At 41.6% G+C, this 19,251-nt stretch overlaps 1 protein-coding gene and 1 pseudogene across 2 annotated transcripts in view; both read right to left on the bottom strand.

Moving 5' to 3' along the window:
• The window catches only part of NAPEPLD (N-acyl phosphatidylethanolamine phospholipase D), a 49,815-nt gene extending 47,602 nt beyond the window's left edge, over nt 1-2,213 (bottom strand). The window contains exons 1-2 of one of the 2 annotated variants that reach the window (XM_030826700.1): nt 1,787-2,197; nt 749-1,036 (exon numbers count right to left, since the gene is read on the bottom strand). The gene's annotated coding sequence lies outside the window, so the exon portion shown is untranslated. Of the gene's footprint in view, nt 1-748; nt 1,037-1,786 lie in introns of both variants that reach the window. The other variant, XM_030826699.1, reaches the window with a different exon arrangement.
• A 2,785-nt stretch (nt 2,214-4,998) lies between these two features.
• Nucleotides 4,999-15,344, bottom strand: LOC115838030 (annotated as a pseudogene).
• Between the last annotated feature and the right edge of the window lie 3,907 nt (nt 15,345-19,251).

Below are 19,251 nucleotides of genomic sequence, written 5' to 3' on the forward strand. Positions count from 1 at the left end.
TCTGTCTCCAAAGTCTGTTAGTAAAATACTTAAATACACAATAAATGGTTAATAAATTCAAAAGACAAATCAAACAAAGCACTATAAATTGTAGACAGAATTATTCAGTAGTATAGGCGTCAGAATGAAATATTACTTGAACCTTATGCTGGAAATCACATGGGTGATATTTTAATGCCAGTCTTATGCACGCCCTCACTGGCCTCCAGAATAAAAGTGCCCTTTAACGATTAATTATACATACAGTTCATTTCCCTAATAATACTTCAATGAAAACACTTTTTGTGTGTATGCATTTCAACCTAAAAAGCCCAGATCAACAGTCCTCCAGCTATAGCTATATTCTTATTTACAAAGCATAGAAAGCAATGGGAAAACTCACTATATCCACAGCTATCCATCACTACAAAGAAAAAGCAGAATGAAACAACAAAATTAAAGGCAAATACTTCTTTTCCAAACACAGACTAAATGTTCATAAAAATCCCCTCAGTTTACCAAACTCACAAATACTCAAAGTAACATAATACCCCTTTCGAACAAACACAAGGATGACTGTATCAACTAAAGTATAACCAAAACCCTGTGATGGAATGCTTATGCTAAAATGTTCTTCATATAGTTATAACTGGACTAATTTTAAAATTAGAATTTTGCAACATAGAATTTCTACAATATAATTTGGAATGCTGAGTGAAAATAAGGGTATGAGAAATACACTAAGTATTTTTATCTCTTGGAGACTTACCATAATTCTTGTAGCAGGAAAGCCTGCAGAATGTTAACAAAATAAAATCTCTGAAAATCCTGACTATATTTTCAGTTGACTTGAAACAAATTTAACCCCTCAATCTCTCTCTTAAATTATTATTTTAAATAAGTACTTTTACCCTAAATTTCTTCTTTAGCAGACCCAGTATTTTCTTGCAACAAAAATCATACTATTGTGGGATACAGGTAATCTTTTCTTTTTAAAGATTACATAACTTCTTTCTAAACGATGTCCATGTCTGCGGCTAATTCATAACCAATGTAACTGAAAATAGAAATGGAAATGTTAGAGATTTCCATTTTTTAACAAACATGGAAATGTTAGAGATTTCCATTTTTTAACAAACATGGAAATTATTTCTCAATTTGAAGAACTGCATCTCAGGAATGACTTCCTGGACAAATTAATCAGAATTAGCAAGTAGCAAACATTTCATGCTAAGCCAAAGCCAACCAGGTGAATCAGTCATATTATAACATGTATATATAACAACGTACAGTAAAGGCAAAGACAAGAACGAAATGACTTTTTAAAAGGCTGTTAAACTTTACTCACTCCCTTAATATTTTCCAGGTTTAACTGAGGTGTAATGAATGCATGTGATCCCGGAACCCATGGAAGAGTATCTACCTCAACTACCAGGACCATATCGAGTTCTAGCTTGAAAAAAAAAAAAAGGGAAAAAATAAACAAAACAACAACAACAAAAACCTATCTGAATACGTGTTCTGAAAAGCCCGCAATAATACCCAATTTATAAGAAGCAAACAACCACAGAACAGAAAACTCAAGAAAGCACAGCCTTCCACCACTCCTCCCCAGCTAGCCCCATTTTTTTTTGCTCTTCATTTCCATTCCATAGTTAAATAAGAACACTTATTCCAAAATAAAAGGGGAGAAACCTGTTGGAATTGATTTTTATAAGATAAATACTATAGATGAAGCAACAAGAAGTTGCTCCGAGGAAGTTGTCGACCCATTCATTTACATACAACCAAAAGAAGATAAACCCACATGTATTCCTATCAGTGAAGATGCAACCTGGTAATTTGCAGGGAAGACAAGATCTCAAACAGATCCCAGACAGCTACTCTCCCAAAGAGGAAAAAAATAATGCTGTGGCTCTTCACCCAGGCAGCTTCAGAGATGCAGGCTCCGCAAATCGCAAGGTGCGAAAATTCAAATGAAGCCCTGTCGCTCACAAGTGCGGCATCTCCGGGATGAGGTAGGGCTCGGGGACCAGGAAACCCACTCTCAGCCCGCTCCACTTCGCCGAAGAAGCCCAAACCACCCCAGGCTCGGCAGTGTGGATTGCTCCGCCCAGAGACCGTGGAGAAGGCAGCAGAGACGCCACAGAGCACAGCAGGCGGGAGAAAACCGCCTCCCGCGAGGTCCCACAGAAACCACGGAGCTTCGGGCACTCGGGATCCCGGGCCGCGGGCGCGCGGCTAGAGGGGAGGGGTGCGAGCGCGGGGGCGCGGACTCACCTCGCGCTTGGGGTGGCCGGGAGCGCGCGCCGCCTCTGTTCCGTGGCTTCCGGCCACATAGTCCCCGCGCAAAGCGCCGCCGCGTAGCGGGAGAGGCGTCCGCGGCAGGCGCCCGGGTTCTTCCGACCCCGAGCCCGCCGCGCCGGCTCCGCCGAGGACGCCAGCAGCTGCAGGCAGCGCTTCAGCGCTCGCCGCCTCGCCATCGTTGGGGCGAGTCGTCGCCGGGTCCCTCCCTTATTATGACCTTCGAATCTGACAGCAGGGCCAGCGGCGGCCTCCTTCAGGCTGCCTCTCCAGCCCTTACCAAGATGGCCGCCCCTGTGGGCCGGGGCGCCTAAGACATCTTGGTAAAGGAAGAGCCTGGGAGCAGGCAGCCTTCTCCCGGCCTGCCCCGGCCCGCCTCGCGACTGAAACACTGTGCTGGGACCCTCCTAAGATCAAATTGGTTCCCCCCGCTGTCCTAAGCCGGAGGCTTACTTTCAGATCGCATGAACACATTCCTGGACACCAGCCACAGTTGCTAAAACTAAATGGGATCCTGCAGACCCGTTGACGGACTCTCATTGCCAACTCAATCACGGTCGAGAAGCATTTGAATACTTACAGCCTATGGCGCTAGGATCCTGGTAGCGAAGAAACTAAACTGTAATTTGAAATGTTGTACAGTAGGTTTTGAATATTAATGGAAGCACGGCATTGTTCACTGTGTGCTCGTTTACTTTTAAAATATCACAGCCCCCTGGTACACACGGTTCTCATCGAAATTTGCATCTTTTTTAACGCTAGGATAACTACGAAAGAGCATACAATTGTGATTCTGAGTTTCTTACTGGATTTGCTTTTTAAACTGCAGGATGAAATTAGTTGTTTCAAGAAGTAAAGTACAGGCAGATCGAAGTAAAATTCAACAATGGGTGGGTGGTTGGGCAAAAAGATTATATAAGTCCTCTTGGGGTGTGCCAGGGTCAAAAAAAAAAAAAAAAAAGCTCGTCTCTGGGGTTATCTTGGCAAAAAAGAAACCATCACCACAGGTTCTAAATGCAGATAAGACGGGCAGAAAAATGCACACCAAACTATTCTGCATTTTGAAAGTGAATGTGCCGGTGTGACATTGCAGGAATGTAAAGAACTGCGTGTCAAGTATGGACTTTATCTCCTCAGGCTAGCTTAGAGTGGCTGCTGAACTTAAGGGTGATTAAGAGCTGCTTGCGCCTGGGTGGAGCTGAAACTGCACAAGGTGAATAATACCTTTGTGCAACAGAAGAAAAAAAAAAGTAACAGCATACATACAAACCCAAAGGGTAAGTTGAAGTTACTACCCAAAAGTTCTTCATAGTGTTCTTGACTAAGCAATGGAGAAGTAATCCCGGCACTTTGGGAGGGCAAGGCAGGAGAATCCTTCGAGCCTAGGAGTTGGAGACCAACTTGGGCAACATAGTGAGACTTCATCTCTACAAATAATAATTAAAAAAAAAAAAAAGAAGTAGCCAGCCCTGATGGCCCGCACTTGTGGTCCCAGCTACTCCAGAGGCTGAGGTGGGAGGATCGATTGAGCCTGGGAGATCAAGGCCGCAGTGAGCTGTGATCACGCCACTACACTCCAGCCTGGGCAACAGAGAAGACCCCATTTTCCCCCCCACCCAAAAAAAAAGGCTGGGCATGGTGGCTCATGCCTGTAATCCGAGCATTTTGGGAGGCCAAGGCAGGAGGATCACCTGATGTCAGGAGTTCGAGGCCAGCCTGGCCACCATGGCGAAACCTTGTCTCAAGTAAAAATATAAAAACTAGCTAGGCGTAGTGGAGCGCACCTGTAATCCCAGCTACTAGGGAGGCTGAGGCAGGAGAACTGCTTGAACCCCAGAGATGGAGGTTGCAGTGAGCACTCCAGCTTGGTGGAGAGAGCAAGACTCTGTCTCAAAAAAAAAAAAAAAAAAAAAAGATGCCCTTTGTTCCCCTCACTCCCACTTTTTTTTTTTTTAAGTCATTGTCCTTTTATTGGGTAAGGGCTGAGGGAAGCAGACGGACCAGTTGGACATAGTAGATGGGTGTGTGAGGTCAAAGTGCTACCCGAAAGCCAGCCAACCCACACTCCCCTGAGATAAATGCTAATGCCCTTCAAACTGTGGGCATTGGTTTCACACACAGCCTCTTCCAGGGATAAAAGAAGGGGTTCTTGTAAAGCCTCTTCTTTTCTTTTTTTCTTTTTTTTTGAGATGGAGTCTCGCTCTGTCACCCAGGCTGGAGTGCGGTGGCCAGATCTCAGCTCACTGCAACCTCTGCCTCCCAGATTCTCCTGCCTCAGCCTCCTGAGTAGCTGGGACTACAGGTGCCCACCACCACGCCCGGCTAATTTTTGTCTTTTTAGTGGAGATGGGGTTTCACCATGTTGGCCAGGCTGGTCTCGAACTCCTGGCCTCAAGTGATTTGCCCGCCTGGGCCTCCCAAAGTGATAGGCGTGAGTCACCGCCACCCGGCAGCTTCTTGTTTTCTTACCTCTACCATGGAGACAAGTTCTGGTTTTCTTAGGACAACTAGCTCTGGTCATAAAGATCTCTGGAGTGATCAAGCATGGTGGAGTGACAGAGTGAGTGTTCCAAAAGGGTAAGTAGAACAGGAGTCTTGCCCAGGCCCTATTACAACCTCAGTACCTGTGAATGGCCTCCCCAGCCCAACCAGAAGTTGACAAAGAGGCACGTACCTGGTGAAAAGTTACATGTATTTATAATTAGCCAGCTGGACTCAGTTTAGATGACCCCAGTTTTGTTGGCAATATCCCAGTTTTGTTGGGTCAGCAACAAAGTTGATCCCAATTTTGTTGGCAATATCCAAAGCATTGTAATCAGGAGCCAGTGGAGCTTATGCCTTCTTCCTCCATCAGGCCTAATCAGAGCATTGACTTTGGCCACATCAGTGTCATAGAGCTTCTTCACAGCCTGTTTGATCTGGTGCTTGCTGACTTTAACATCCACAATGAACACAAGTGTGTTGTCTTCTATCTTCTTCATGGCAGACTCAGTGGTCAGAGGAAACTTGGTGATAGCATAGTGGTCAAGCTTGTTTCTCCTGGGGACGCTCTTCTTAAGGGAGGAGACCACCCCTCATATTGTCTTATGCCCAATTTCTGCCTCCAAAGAAAGAAAAAGCAAAAACTAAAAGGCAGAAATGAAATCCACAAGCAGACAGCCCGGCACCACACCCTGGGCCTGGAAGTTAAAGATCGACCCCTGACCTAATTGGTTATGTTATCTATAGATTACAGAGGTTGTATAGAAAAGCACTGTGAAAATCCCTATCCTGTTTTGTTCCAATCTAATTACCGGTGAATGCAGCCCCCAGTCATGTACCCCTGCTTGCTCAATGGATCACGACCCTCTCATGTGCACCCCCTTAGAGTTGTAAGCCCTTAAAAGGGACAGGAATTGCTCACTAGGGGAGCTTGGCTCTTGAGACAGGAGTCTTGCTGATGCCCCTGGCCAACCCCTTCCTTCTTTAACTTGGTGTCTGAGGAGTTTTGTCTGCAGCTCGTCCTGCTACATTTCTTGGTTCCCTGACTGGGAAGCGAGGTGATTGGTGGATGGTCGAGGCAGCTCCTTAGGCAGCTTAAGCCTGTCCTGTGGAACATCCCTGCAGGGGACTCCGACTAGCCCAAGCGACATGGATCCTGAGAGCGCTCCTGGGTAGGCATTTGCCTCGGTGGGACACCTCGCCAGAGCAGTGTGTGGCATGCCCCTATGGAGGATCAACGCAGTGGCTGAACACTGGGAAGGAATAAGCACTTGGAGTCTGGACGTCCAAAACTTGGTAAGACTAGTCTTTGAAACTTGCCCATTCTGTTGAGTGAAAGCGTGGCCTGATCACCCATGGCATGCCTTTATCAGCACTTTGGTTTTGGTTTTGACTTGGTTTGAATAGCTTGACAGGATTGGTCTTGGGAACTTGCCTACTCCATTTGAGTGGACGTGTTGCCTGATCACCCACGGTGTGCCTGTACCCGCACTTTGGTTTTTGTTTTTCACTTGACTTGGATTGCTTGATACTTTGGTTTTGGTTTTGACCTGGCTTGGATTTCTGGATACTCTGATTTTGGTTTTTATTTTGGTTTGGTGCAAACTGCAAAAGTGTGTGTGTGCCCTTTTTACCTGTTCTTTGTTTTCTGGTGTGCATGTGGTGTGAGTGTGGTGTTTTGTCTCGAAGAAGCATAGGTCAGGCACAAATAAGCCCATGCTACTAGGAACTATGTTGAAAATTTTCAAAACAAAATGTAAAGGAGACTATGGAGTACTATGACACTAGGAAAACTTAAAACTTTGTGTAAGATAGGCTGGCCAGCATTAGAGGTAGGTTGGCCATTAGAAGGAAGCCTGGACAAGTTTCTTGTTTCAAAGGTATGGCACAAGGTAACCTGTAAGCCAGGGAACCCAGACCAGTTCCCGTACATAGACACTTGGTTACAGCTGGTTTTAGACCCTCCGCCGCCAACACACAGTGGTTGAGAGAACAGCAGCATAAGGGACTGGCAGAGGCAGGGAAAGAACAGCAGAGAGAGAGAAAGGAAACAGAGAGGAAAAGAGACAAAGGGAGAGAGGAAGAGACAGAAAAAGAGGGAGTTAAGGAGAGAGAGAAAGAAAGAGAGAGAGAAGAGACAGAGGCAAAAGAAAAAGTCAAAGAGAGATACACAAGTAGTTAAGAAAAAAAGTGTACCCTATTCCTTTAAAAGCCAAGGTAAATTTAAAACCTATAATTGATAATTGAAGGTATTCTCCGTAGTAAACCTATAACACTCCAATACCACTTTGTTGTCAGTAAACAAGGGTGTATCCCAAAAGCACTGAGGCCATCCTATCAAAAATCCTTGACCCAGTAACCCATGGATGGCCCAAATGCATTCAATCTGTAGCGGCAACTGCTTTGCTAACAAACAAAAAAAAGGTAAAAAAAATAATAATAATAACTTTTAGGGGAAACCTCATTGTGATCACACCTCACCAGTTCAGAAATATCCTAAGGGGAAAAAAAAGGAAAAAAAAAGGGGGGGCAGAATTTATATTAAAAAAGTATTATATGGTAAATTCTTATCCTGAAATAAATTAACTGGGGGTTGTTTAAAGAAAGAAATATTTGTAATAAGTCAGAAAGTTGAGGCATGTCGAAGAATTGTCTGCTAAAGTCAGGAAAAAGAAAAATATTATAAAAAAGAATTTATGCAAAAAATGTTGTATAATTTAAAAGTAACTAGGCCTCCTGAATGTAAAACTATTGAAAAAAAAAAAAAGAAAACAGTTTATGTGCAAGGTGTATAAGAAAAGTAAAATATACCTTTGGTAAAAGGATTATAAGGAGGCCTAAGAATGTACATTTTTACCTACATTAAAAAGTTTAAAAAAATTATTGTTTTGAAGGTTTAAGCAAGTTTTAAAACGTTAATTGTAAAGAAAATGCTGTGTGTAAACATATTAGCTAAAGTTAAAGAAGTATCATCCAGTTTTTCTGTGAACTGGACATTAAATTAAAAGCATAACAGGTTTTTCTTAAAGCACCAACCTGCTCTTTAGCAAAAATTACAGAAGGTTAAAGAGTCTATAAAATTTTACCTTATAGTCAAACATTAAAAAATTAAATAAAGGCCGGGCGCGGTGGCTCACGCCTGTAATCCCAGCATTTTGGGAGACCGAGGCGGGCGGATCACAAGGTCAAGAGATCAAGACCATCCTGGCTAACATGGTGAAACCCCGTCTCTACTAAATATACAAATAATTAGCCGAGCGTGGTGGCGGGCGCCTGTGGTCCCAGCTACTCATGAGGCTGAGCCAGGAGAATGGCGTGAACCCAGGAGGCGGAGCTTGCAGTGAGCCGAGACTGCGCCACTGCACTCCAGCCTGGGCAACAGAGCGAGACTCCGTCTCAAAAAAAAAAAAAGAAAAAAATTAAGTAAATATGTCTACAAGGTTTTATTAAAATTAGGTTTAACATTAATAACACACTAATATAAAGATAAAATTTAGCTTATCTGGTATAAAAATCATGTGAGAAGCATTGTTAAATGTAAAATGGTATTTGGCTTTCTTTGGTTTAAAAACTAATAAAAATAGGTGCTAAAGGAAATTTCTCAGCAAAAAGGCACTAAGGACTATAAAGTCCAGTGCCAAGGTCCCCATATTTAAAACAAAAGGTCAATTTCTTAAAAATCTTATACTTGGTTTATCTTCCACTTTCCTTTCTCGCAAAAAAAAAAAAAAAAACCTGAAAGTCTTTTAGCACATGTACCACCCCTAGAATTTCTGGTAAACCAGCACCAGCCTGAAGATCACGTTATCATCAAAGGGTGCAAAGAAGAAAAACTGGAGCCAGCCTAGGAAGGACCCTACCTTGTGCTGCTAACCACCAAGACTGCTGTTCGTACAGCAAAAAAAAAAAAAAGGATGGACTCATCACACCCGAGTCAAGAAAGCACTACCCCCTCCAGAGTCATAGGCCATAGTCCCAGAGGAAAACCCTACCAAACTAAAGCTAAGAAAAATTTAACTCTTTTCATCTATTCTATTACTCTTTCTTCTTTCCTCGTTCTGTTACTGACCATCTAGTTATTAACATAACCAAGTCAATTTCGCCTCAAACTATTGCGTTTAATGCTTGCTTGGGAACTGGTCTTGGGAACTTGTCCACAGTTTGAGTGGAAGCGTAGCCTGATCACCCATGGTGTGCCTTTATCGGCACTTTGGTTTTGGTTTTTGACTTGGTTTGAATTGCTTGACAGGACCGGTCTTAGGAACTTGCCCACTCCATTTGAGTGGAAGGGTGGCCTGATCACCCATGGCATGCCTTTATCGGTACTTTGGTTTTGGTTTTGACTTGGTTTGAATAGCTTGACAGGATTGGTCTTGGGAACTTGCCTACTCCATTTGAGTGGAAGCATGGCCTGTGAGGACTTGCCAAGTCAAAGACAGCTTTCTACTTCAGAAAAGTACTTCTGTCCCTCCTGACTCTCCTCAGACTGGGCATTAGTAAACTAGGACCATTTAATCTGGGAAGATTTAGGTAAAGACCCTAGTGCCAACCAGGAGTCTGCCCCCTGATGTAGAGCTTTCATGCCATAGTTGGTCCAATGTTCTGTGGACCACTAAAGAGCAAGGATGGACTGCCCCAACCGGTTTTGTAATTTCCTAAAACCAAACATTCATTTTACTGGAGGATCATAGAAGTTGAAGACTTAAAACAAACTTTAGCAATTAAGACAGGATACCAAGATGTAAATGCCTGGCTAAAATGGATCAAATATTCCATATGCATGTTAAACAAAAGCAGTTGTTATGCTTGCACACATGGCAGGGCCAGAAGCCCAAATTGTCCCCTTTCCACTAAGGTGGTCCTCCAGTCGGCCAGGTGTGGGCTGCATGGTAGCTGTTTTCCAGGATTCTACAGCCTGGAGTAATAAGTCGTGCCAAGCTCTCTCTGCTGTATCTCAAAGTCCGGCACCCTGCGGGTCAGCCCCCGAGGGCCATCCAGCCTCCGTCTCCCAACACTAAGTTCACTTCGTGTCTCTCATGACAGGGAGGAAACTTAGCGCTCCTTGGAGACCTGAAAGCATGCAGTGAGCTTAAGAATTTTCAAGAGCTTATCAATCAGTCAGCCATTGTTCATCCCCGAGTGGATGTGTGGTGGACCTTTACTGGGCACTCTGCCGAATAACTGGAGTGGCAGTTGTACTTTAGTACAATTGGCTATCCCTTTCCCCCTGGGATTTCATCAACCAGAAGGAAAAAAAATAAGACATCGTAAAGCAAGAGAAGCCCCTTTTGGGTCTTTCGACTCTCATGTCTATTTAGACACAATTGGAGTCCCACAAGGAATACGAGATCAGTTTAAAGCTTGAAATCAAATAGCTGCAGGATTTGAGTCAATATTTTGGTAGGTGACAGTTAATAAAAATGTAGATTAGATAAACTACCTCTATTACAACCAAGAGCAACGAGCTTTTCATGAGTTAAAAGAAAAAGTCATGTTGGCCCCAGCCCTGAGGTTACCTGACCTGACAAAACTCTTTACACTCTATGTGTCAAAAAGAGAAAAAATGGCAGTTGGAGTTTAACCCAGACTGTAGGGCCCTGGCCAAGGCCAGTGGCCTATCTCTCAAAACAACTAGACAAGGTTTCCAAAGACTGGCCCCCAGGTCTAAGGACCCTAGCAGCAATAGCCCTGTTAGTACAAGAAGCAGATAAACTAACCCTTAGGGAAAACCTGAATATAAAGCCCCCCCCACCATGGTGTGGTAACTTTAATGACTACCAAAGGACATCATTGGTTAACAAATGCTAGATTAACCAAGTACCAAAGCTTGCTACATGAAAATCCCCACATAACCATTGAAGTTTGCAACACCCTGAACCCCACCACCTTGCTCCCAGTATCAAAGAGCCCAGTTGAACATAAATGTGTAGAGGTGTTGGACTCAGTTTATTCTAGTGGGCCCAACCTCCGAGACCATTCTTAAACATCAGCAGACTGTGAGCAGTATGTGGACAGGAGCAGCTTCGCCAACCCCTGCAAAGTGACTCTGAAGAAGACGACAACCCCTGCTTCAGTCACACCCGGGAGCTGACTAGTCCACGCATGGCCGAAGCATGAGAAAACTCATTACGATACTCATTTTCCTTAAAATTTGGACTTTTACAGTAAGGACTTAAACTGACTTTCCTCTGACTGAGGGCTGTTCCCAGTGTACACATCCAGTCGAACTGAGGTAGGACAAAAGGTTGCTACAGTCCTATTATTTTATGGTTATTATAAGTGTACTGGAACTCTAAAAAGAACTTGTTTGTATAATGTTATTCTATACAAGGTGTGTAGCCCAGGAAATGACCAACCTGATGTGTGTTATGACCCATCTGAGCCTCCCATGACCACAGTTTTTAAAATAAGATTAAGGACTGAGGACTGGTGGAGGCTCATAAATGATATGAGTAAAGTGTTTGCCAAAACTGAGGAAAAAGCAGTGCCCAAATAAGTCACCTTGAAATTTGATGCCTGTGCTGTCATTAATAGTAATAAGTTAAGAATAAGGTGTGATTCTGTTAATTAGAAAAGAGGCTATATGTGTTCCTCTTTCTCCACATCCTCTCCAGCACCTGTTGTTTCCTGATTTTTTAATGATGGCCATTCTAACTGGTGTGAGATGGTATCTCACTGTGGTTTTGATTTGCATTTCTCTGATGGCCAGTGATGATGAGCATTTCTTCATGTGTTTTTTGGCTGCATGAATGTCTTCTTTTGAGAAGTGTCTGTTCATGTCCTTTGCCCACTTTTTGATGGGGTTGTTTGTTTTTTTCTTGTAAATTTGTTTGAGTTCATTGTATATTCTGGATATTAGCCCTTTGTCAGATGAGTAGGTTGCAAAAATTTTCTCCCATTCTGTAGGTTGCCTGTTCACTCTGATGGTAGTTTCTTTTGCTGTGCAGAAGCTCTTTAGTTTAATTAGATCCCATTTGTCAATTTTGGCTTTTGTTGCCATTGCTTTTGGTGTTTTAGACATGAAGTCCTTGCCCATGCCTATGTCCTGAATGGTATTGCCTAGGTTTTCTTGTAGGATTTTAATGGTTTTAGGTCTAACATTTAAGTCTTTAATCCATCTTGAATTAATTTTTGTATAAGGTGTAAGGAAGGGATCCAGTTTCAGCTTTCTACATATGGCTAGCCAGTTTTCCCAGCGCCATTTATTAAATAGGGAATCCTTTCCCCATTTCTTGTTTTTGTCAGGTTTGTCAAAGATCAGATAGTTGTAGATATGCGGCATTATTTCTGAGGGCTCTGTTCTGTTCCATTGATCTATGTCTCTGTTGTGGTACCAGTACCATGCTGTTTTGGTTACTGTAGACTTGTAGTACAGTTTGAAGTCAGGTAGCGTGATGCCTCCAGCTTTGTTCTTTTGGCTTAGGATTGACTTGGCAATGCGGGCTCTTTTTTGGTTCCATATGAACTTTAAAGTAGTTTTTTCCAATTCTGTGAAGAAAGTCATTAGTAGCTTGATGGGGATGGCATTGAATCTATAAATTACCTTGGGCAGTATGGCCATTTTCACGATATTGATTCTTCCAACCCATGAGCATGGAATGTTCTTCCATTTGTTTGTATCCTCTTTTATTTCATTGAGCAGTGGTTTGTAGTTCTCTTTTACACTGTTGGTGGGACTGTAAACTAGTTCAACCATTGTGGAATTCAGTGTGGTGAGTCCTCAGGGATCTAGAACTAGAAATACCATTTGACCCAGGCATCCTATTACTGGGTATATACCCAAAGGATTATAAATCATGCTGCTATAAAGACACATGCACACGTATGTTTATTGCGGCACTATTCACAATAGCAAAGAGTTGGAACCAACCCAAATGTCCAACAATGATAGACTGGATTAAGAAAATGTGGCACATATACACCATGGAATACTATGCAGCCATAAAAAATGATGAGTTCATGTCCTTTGTAGGGACATGGATGAAACTGGAAAACATCATTCTCAGTAAACTATCACAAGGACAAAAAACCAAACACCGCATGTTCTCACTCATAGGTGGGAATTGAACAATGAGAACTCATGGACACAGGAAGGAGAACATCACACTCCGGGGACTGTTGTGGGGTTGGGGGAGGGGGGAGGGACAGCATTAGGAGATATACCTAATGCTAAATGACGAGTTAATGGGTGCAGGAAATCAACATGGCACATGGATACATATGTAACAAACCTGCACGTTGTGCACATGTACCCTAAAACCTAAAGTGTAATAATAAAAATTAAAATAAAAAAAAAAGAAAAGAGGGTATATGGCAGAAAATAAGTACATCTGTCATAAATAAGGACTGTGTAGAAATAAATGTAAATACTGGTCTTGTGTCATTTAGGCCACTTGGATAAAAAAAAAAAATGAAAACGATCCAGTCCTCCTTCAGAAAGGAAAAAATGGCCCTTCCTGTACTAAGGGACAATGTAAACCCTTAGAGCTAGTAATAACCAATCTCCTTGATCCTCGCTGGAAATAAAAGGAGCATGTGACCTTAGGAATTGACAGGGCCAGACTGGATCCTCGAGTAAATATCTTCATTCGAGGAGAAGTTTACAAATGCTCTCCTGAGCCAGTGTTTCAAACTTTCTATGATGAACTAAATGTGCCAGTACCAGAAATTCCAAGAAAAACAAGAAACTTGTTTTTGCAATTAGCCGAGCATGTAGCCCAGTCTCTCAATGTCACTTCATGTTATGTATGTGGAGGAACTGTAACAGGAGATCAATGGCCATAGGAAGGCCAAGAATTAGTACCTACAGACCAAGTTCCTGGTGAATTCCTGGCTCAAAAGAATCACCCTGATAATTTCTAAGTCCTTAAAACCTCAATTATTGGACAATATTGCATAGCTAGAGAAGGAAAAGAATTCACTCACCCCGTAGGACGACTTAGTTGTCTGAGACAGAAACTGCGTAATGGTACCACAAAAATAGTCACTTGGTGGAGTTCAAATCACACAGTGAGAAATCCATTTAGCAAATTCCCAAAGTTGCAGACCGTGTGGACCCACCTGGAGTCCCACCGGGACTAGATAGTCCCCACTGGATTGTACTGGATATGTAGGCATAGAGCTTATGCCAAATTACCTGACCAGTAGGCAGGTAGTTGTGTTATTGGCACTATTAAACCATCTTTCTTCCTACTGCCCATAAAAACAGGCGAACTTCTAGGCTTCCCTGTCTATACTTCCCATGAAAAGAGAAGCATAGCTAGAGGAAATTGAAAAAATGATAAGTAGCCCCCTGAGAGAATCATACAATGTTAGAGGCCTGCTACTTAGGCACCAGACGGCTCATGAGGATACCAGACTCCCATTTACATGATCAACCGAATCATACGGTTACAAGCTGTCGTAAAAATAATCACGAATAAAACCAGCAGAGCCTTGACTATTCTGGCCCAGCAAGAAACTCAGATGAGAAATGCTATCTATCAAAATAGATTAGCTCTCGACTACTTGCTAGCAGCTGAAGGAGAGGTCTGTAGGAAATTTAACCTTACTAATTGCTGCCTACACATAGATAATCAAGGGCAAGTAGTTAAAGACATAGTTAGAGATATGACAAAACTGGCACATGTGCCTGTGCAAGTGTGGCATGGATTTGATCCAGGGGCCGTGTTTAGAAAATAGTTCCCAGCTATAGGAGGATTAAAACTCTTATAATAAGAGTTATAATAGTAATAACAACCTGCTTACTGCTCCCTTGTTTGCTACCTGTACTTCTTCAAATGATAAATAGCTCCATCACTACCTTAGTTCACCAAAATGCTTCAGCACAAGTGTACTATATGAATCACTATCCATCTGTCTTGCAAGAAGACATAGGTAGTAAAAATGAAAGTGAGAACTCCCACTATTGAGTGAGAGTCTCAAAGAGGGGGAATAAGGGAGGAGACCACCCCTCATATTGTCTTATGCCCAATTTCTGCCTTCAAAGAAAGAAAAAGTAAAAACTAAAAGGCAGAAATGAAATCCACAAGCAGACAGCCCGGCACCACACCCTGGGCCTGGTAGTTAAAGATCAACCCCTGACCTAGTTGGTTATGTTATCTATAGATTACAGACATTGTATAGAAAAGCACTGTGAAAATCCCTATCCTATTTTGTTCCGATCTAATTACCAGGGCATGCAGCCCCCAGTCATGTACCCCCTGCTTGCTCAATTGATCATGGCCCTCTCACGCACACCCCCTTAGAGTTGTGAGCCCTTAAAAGGGACAGGAATTGCTCACTCGGGGAGCTCAGCTCTTGAGACAGGAGTCTTGCCGATGCCCCCAGCCGAATAAACCCCTTCCTTCTTTAACTCGGTGTCTGAGGAGTTTTGTCTGTGTCTCGTCCTGCTACATTCTGAGGATATTTGGGCTGTCTCCAGAGTCACAGTGTCTTGGGCTGTGGGAAGGTGGTGACATACAGATCTTCTTTTTGTGGCTGTGGACACCTTTCAACACTGTCTTCTTGGCCTTCAAAGCCTTCGCTTTGGCTTCGGCTTTAGGAGGGGCAGGAGCTTCCTTCTTATCTTTTCATGCCATCTTGTGGAAAGGGCACTCCCATTCTTTATTGTGAAAAAAATCTAAATATACAGGTAAGAAATATGCCTTTTTGTAATACTATTTGAGTAAGTTGCAGACATCAAAATGCTTCACCCCTAAATAATTCAGCCTGTCTCTCCTAAGACTGAGGACATTTGCTTCATAACCACAGTATCATTCCACCTAAGAAAACATCAATTCCCCAATATCACTTAATAATCAATCTGTTTTCAAGTTTCCATGATGTACAATCATGGAATGTCTTTAACAGCTGTTTTTTTCTGAGCTAGGATACTACCTACGCTAGTGTGTTGCACTTATGTATTATATTTAAATAAGAAGCAATCTAAAGTATTCACTCGCTATTTTCTATACATATCATGTATTATGTTTAAATAAGAAGCAATCTAAAGTATTCACTCGCTATTTTCTATACATATCATACAGATATTATAAAGAGACAGATGTTCACAGGAGGTTTTTCACTGAGAGCAGGTGCTTTAGAAAAGCGTATCTCTGTGTACACCAGAAAAGTCCAGAAGGAATGTCTTTTAACACAACATTGACAGTATAATTGAAGTTGTACTAATTAAACAGTAACATTTATACTTTCTTAACTCCTGGAATACTACATCAACTTTATGGATTATGTTGGAATCTCAGCCTAACATGACTTCTAAAGTGTAATTGGCTGGGTTTTTTCTAGACAATGGAAAGAAGCTGTTTAGTATAATAATTTATATCAATCCAGACAGAACCTCTAGCTTGCCTTGCTTCACCTTACAAAACAAAATGAACATTGCACCCTAAGCATTTTACTCATGGTTTAATTTTAGATCCTGGCCTGCTGCACTGGGCTTTATTTGTCCTTCCCTTTTATGCCACCCCTAGGAAGTCAGACATTCAGAAAATAATAACTATTTGTCCTCTAAGTTGTTACTTAATTTTTAAATAAGAAGCAATTTAAAATATTCACTTGCTATTTTTTGTACCTATCATCAACCTTCTACCTTACCTGTGTTCTTCATTAATTCTGTCAAGAGGGATAGATTTACACAATTCCCTAGAAGTGACTAGTGGCCAATGTAACTTTTTTCTTGGAGACTAGTACTGTATTAAATAGGATTATTTTAACATTTAATAAAGTATTAGGTGCTACTGAAATTTTAGCGTTGTTTTAAGGTAAGTTCTGTAATCAGCACTGTCCTTTTTTTTCCTAGCTCTAGTTTTAGAAGCACAGAGGACTAGAGGACTCATTACTAGAGGATTTTTAAGTTAGTCTATGTTTATAGTGGCACCTGTGGAATTCAGTTGTGAAAATAAGTAATTTGAAATCTAAGCTGTTGGAACTCCAAATTATTTTGAGCCTTAAAAGAATGTGACTATGGGGCCTGAAAAGCAGCTATATCCTAGGGAGCTGTAACCAGGCAGCTGTAAACTTTGTTTCTCTAATTATAGACCTTCTTTCTTACCTGTATTGTTTTGTAAAATGTTGTAAATGACTGAAGAGTGTCAGGGAAAACCTCTTCACTCTCCATTGTTGATCTTCATTATAGATTAGCCTCCCTCTTACCTTTCTCACACAAAGACTTAATGGCTATCTCATTTTCTTAAGATGAAATGTTAAATACACTCTTTTAAATTGGAAACAAAATGAAAATCCTCTATAAAGAAAAGAAAACAAATGAATTAATGTGTTGTAATTCTCAAACCAGCCTTGTATAGAAAATGTAATCTTGTTAAATTTTCTTTGTCTTCTTCCTATAAAAGCAATAACTTAATTTTAACTTCAGATCACTGACCCCATTTCTCTGGAGTCTGTGTGTCCTGGAATGGCTATTACCAGCTTTTCACTTGAATAAACTCTTTAGAACGCGGTTCTGACCCTTTTCATTATTTCAGGTTGACACAGCTAAATACTGCATTCACTCCCAGTCAAATTAAAGATTGTTCTGATCATTAAGAATCTATAGATAACTCCAAATAGCAGTAGATCTTGGGCAGCCAAATTCTTTTTTTTTTTTTTTTGAGATGGAGTCTTGCTCTGTCACCCAGGCTGGAGTGCAGTGGTGCGATCTCCGCTGACTGCAATCTCCACCTCCCTGGTTCAAGCAATTCCCCTGCCTCAGCTCCCAAGTAGCTGGGATTACAGGTGCATGCCACCAAGCCCGGCTAATTTTTTTTTTTTTTTTTTTTTTTTTTGTATTTTTAGTAGAGATGGGGTTTCACCATGTTAGCCAGGCTGTTCTCAAACTCCTGACCTCGTGATCCACCCGCCTTGGCCTCCCAAAGTGCTGGGATTACAGGCGTGAGCCACCACGCCCAGCCTGCCATGTGTTTTCATAGTTTAAAGTTTGCCATCAGTTATCTTGGTCTGTGAGCTAAGAATGGCTTTTACAGTCTTAAATGGTTGGGGGAAAAAATCAAAAGAAAAATAATATATTGTGACAACTGAAAATTACTTAAAATCCCAGTTTTGTTGGCCCACAACCACACTCATTCATTGACATATTGATGGCTTTTGCACTACAACAGCAGAGCTGAGTAGTTGCAACAGAGACATATGACCCATACTACCTAAAATATTTACTATCTAACCCTTTACAGAAAAAGTTTATTGACCCCTGTGTAAAGCCACTTTTCCCCCCAACCTCTTAGTATCTGGCAGGGCAGAAAACGAAAAGATAAAGTACAGAGTCAAGGACTCAGGACAAGATTGTATTATCAGTGTTTTTAGTGTTCTCCCTGAAGGAAAGGGATAGCTAAGAAAAAGTTTTCCAAACTTTCTCTTCTTATTTTAAAGCAGAGCTAATAGGTAAGAAAACTCTTTTCTTCACTAATGTATTTTTACTTGACAAATAGTAATTGGGAGCTATATATTTATGGGGCACAATGTGAGGTTTTGCTGTATCTATACATTGTAGAATGATTCAAAAGCTAATTAACTTACCCATCACCTCACCAACTTATTTTTGTGTGTGTGGTAGGACATTAAAAACCTATTCTTTTAGCAATTTTGAAAAATATAATACATTCAGGCTGGGCGTGGTGGCTCATGCCTGTAATGCCAGCACTTTGGGAGGCCAAGGCAGGCAGATCACTTGAGGTCAGGAGCTTGAGACCAGCCTGACCAACATGGAGAAACCCCATCTCTACTAAAAATGCAAAAATTAGCCAGGTGTGGTGGCGCATGCCTGTAATCCCAGCTGTTGGGAGGCTGAGGCAGGAGAATCACTTGAACCCAGGAGGCAGATGTTGCACTGAGCCGAGATCCACCATTGCTCTCCAGCCTGGGCAACAAGAGTGAAACTCCGTCTCAAAAAAAAAAAAAAAAAAAAAAATTGGAGACCAGTATGGGTCTCCACATTAGAGAATAGTATTTGCATCTGTGGGAGACAGCTGACACAAGAAAATAACTAAAAATTAAACTCGTTTGCTTCTTAAGAGTAATTTCACATACTGTCATTTGTGACACCACACTTTGAATTTCATCTAGAATTTATCAGAAACTGGAAAATACAGGCTAGCCAGATATAGTATTTCCGTTGTGAGAAAAGTAATATTTGTCTTACTAATAATTGGCCAATTTCTTTCTTTTTCTTTTTTCTTTTTTTTTTTTTAATCTAAAAGACTCAGGATATGGTCTTGAAAATGTAAAATCTAAGCCCCAGGTAGTTAAACTTGAAAACTAATGCTGATTAGTTTGGTGATTTAAAAAATATAAATTATAGCTTTTTAGAAATACTATTTTCCATGTGGATCAATAAATGCAAAAATACAGGGGAGAGCTTCAAAAGTGAAGGGATTAGTCCACCATCTTTATCATCTATTCCACCTTGGAAACTTTTGTGCCTCCAAGAACATGTAAGTACCCAGCACTAAGATAATACAAGTGAATGTGCTACTT

The sequence above is a fragment of the Nomascus leucogenys genome, chromosome 13 (genome assembly GCF_006542625.1).
Source record: "Nomascus leucogenys isolate Asia chromosome 13, Asia_NLE_v1, whole genome shotgun sequence".
NCBI lineage: Eukaryota > Metazoa > Chordata > Mammalia > Primates > Hylobatidae > Nomascus > Nomascus leucogenys.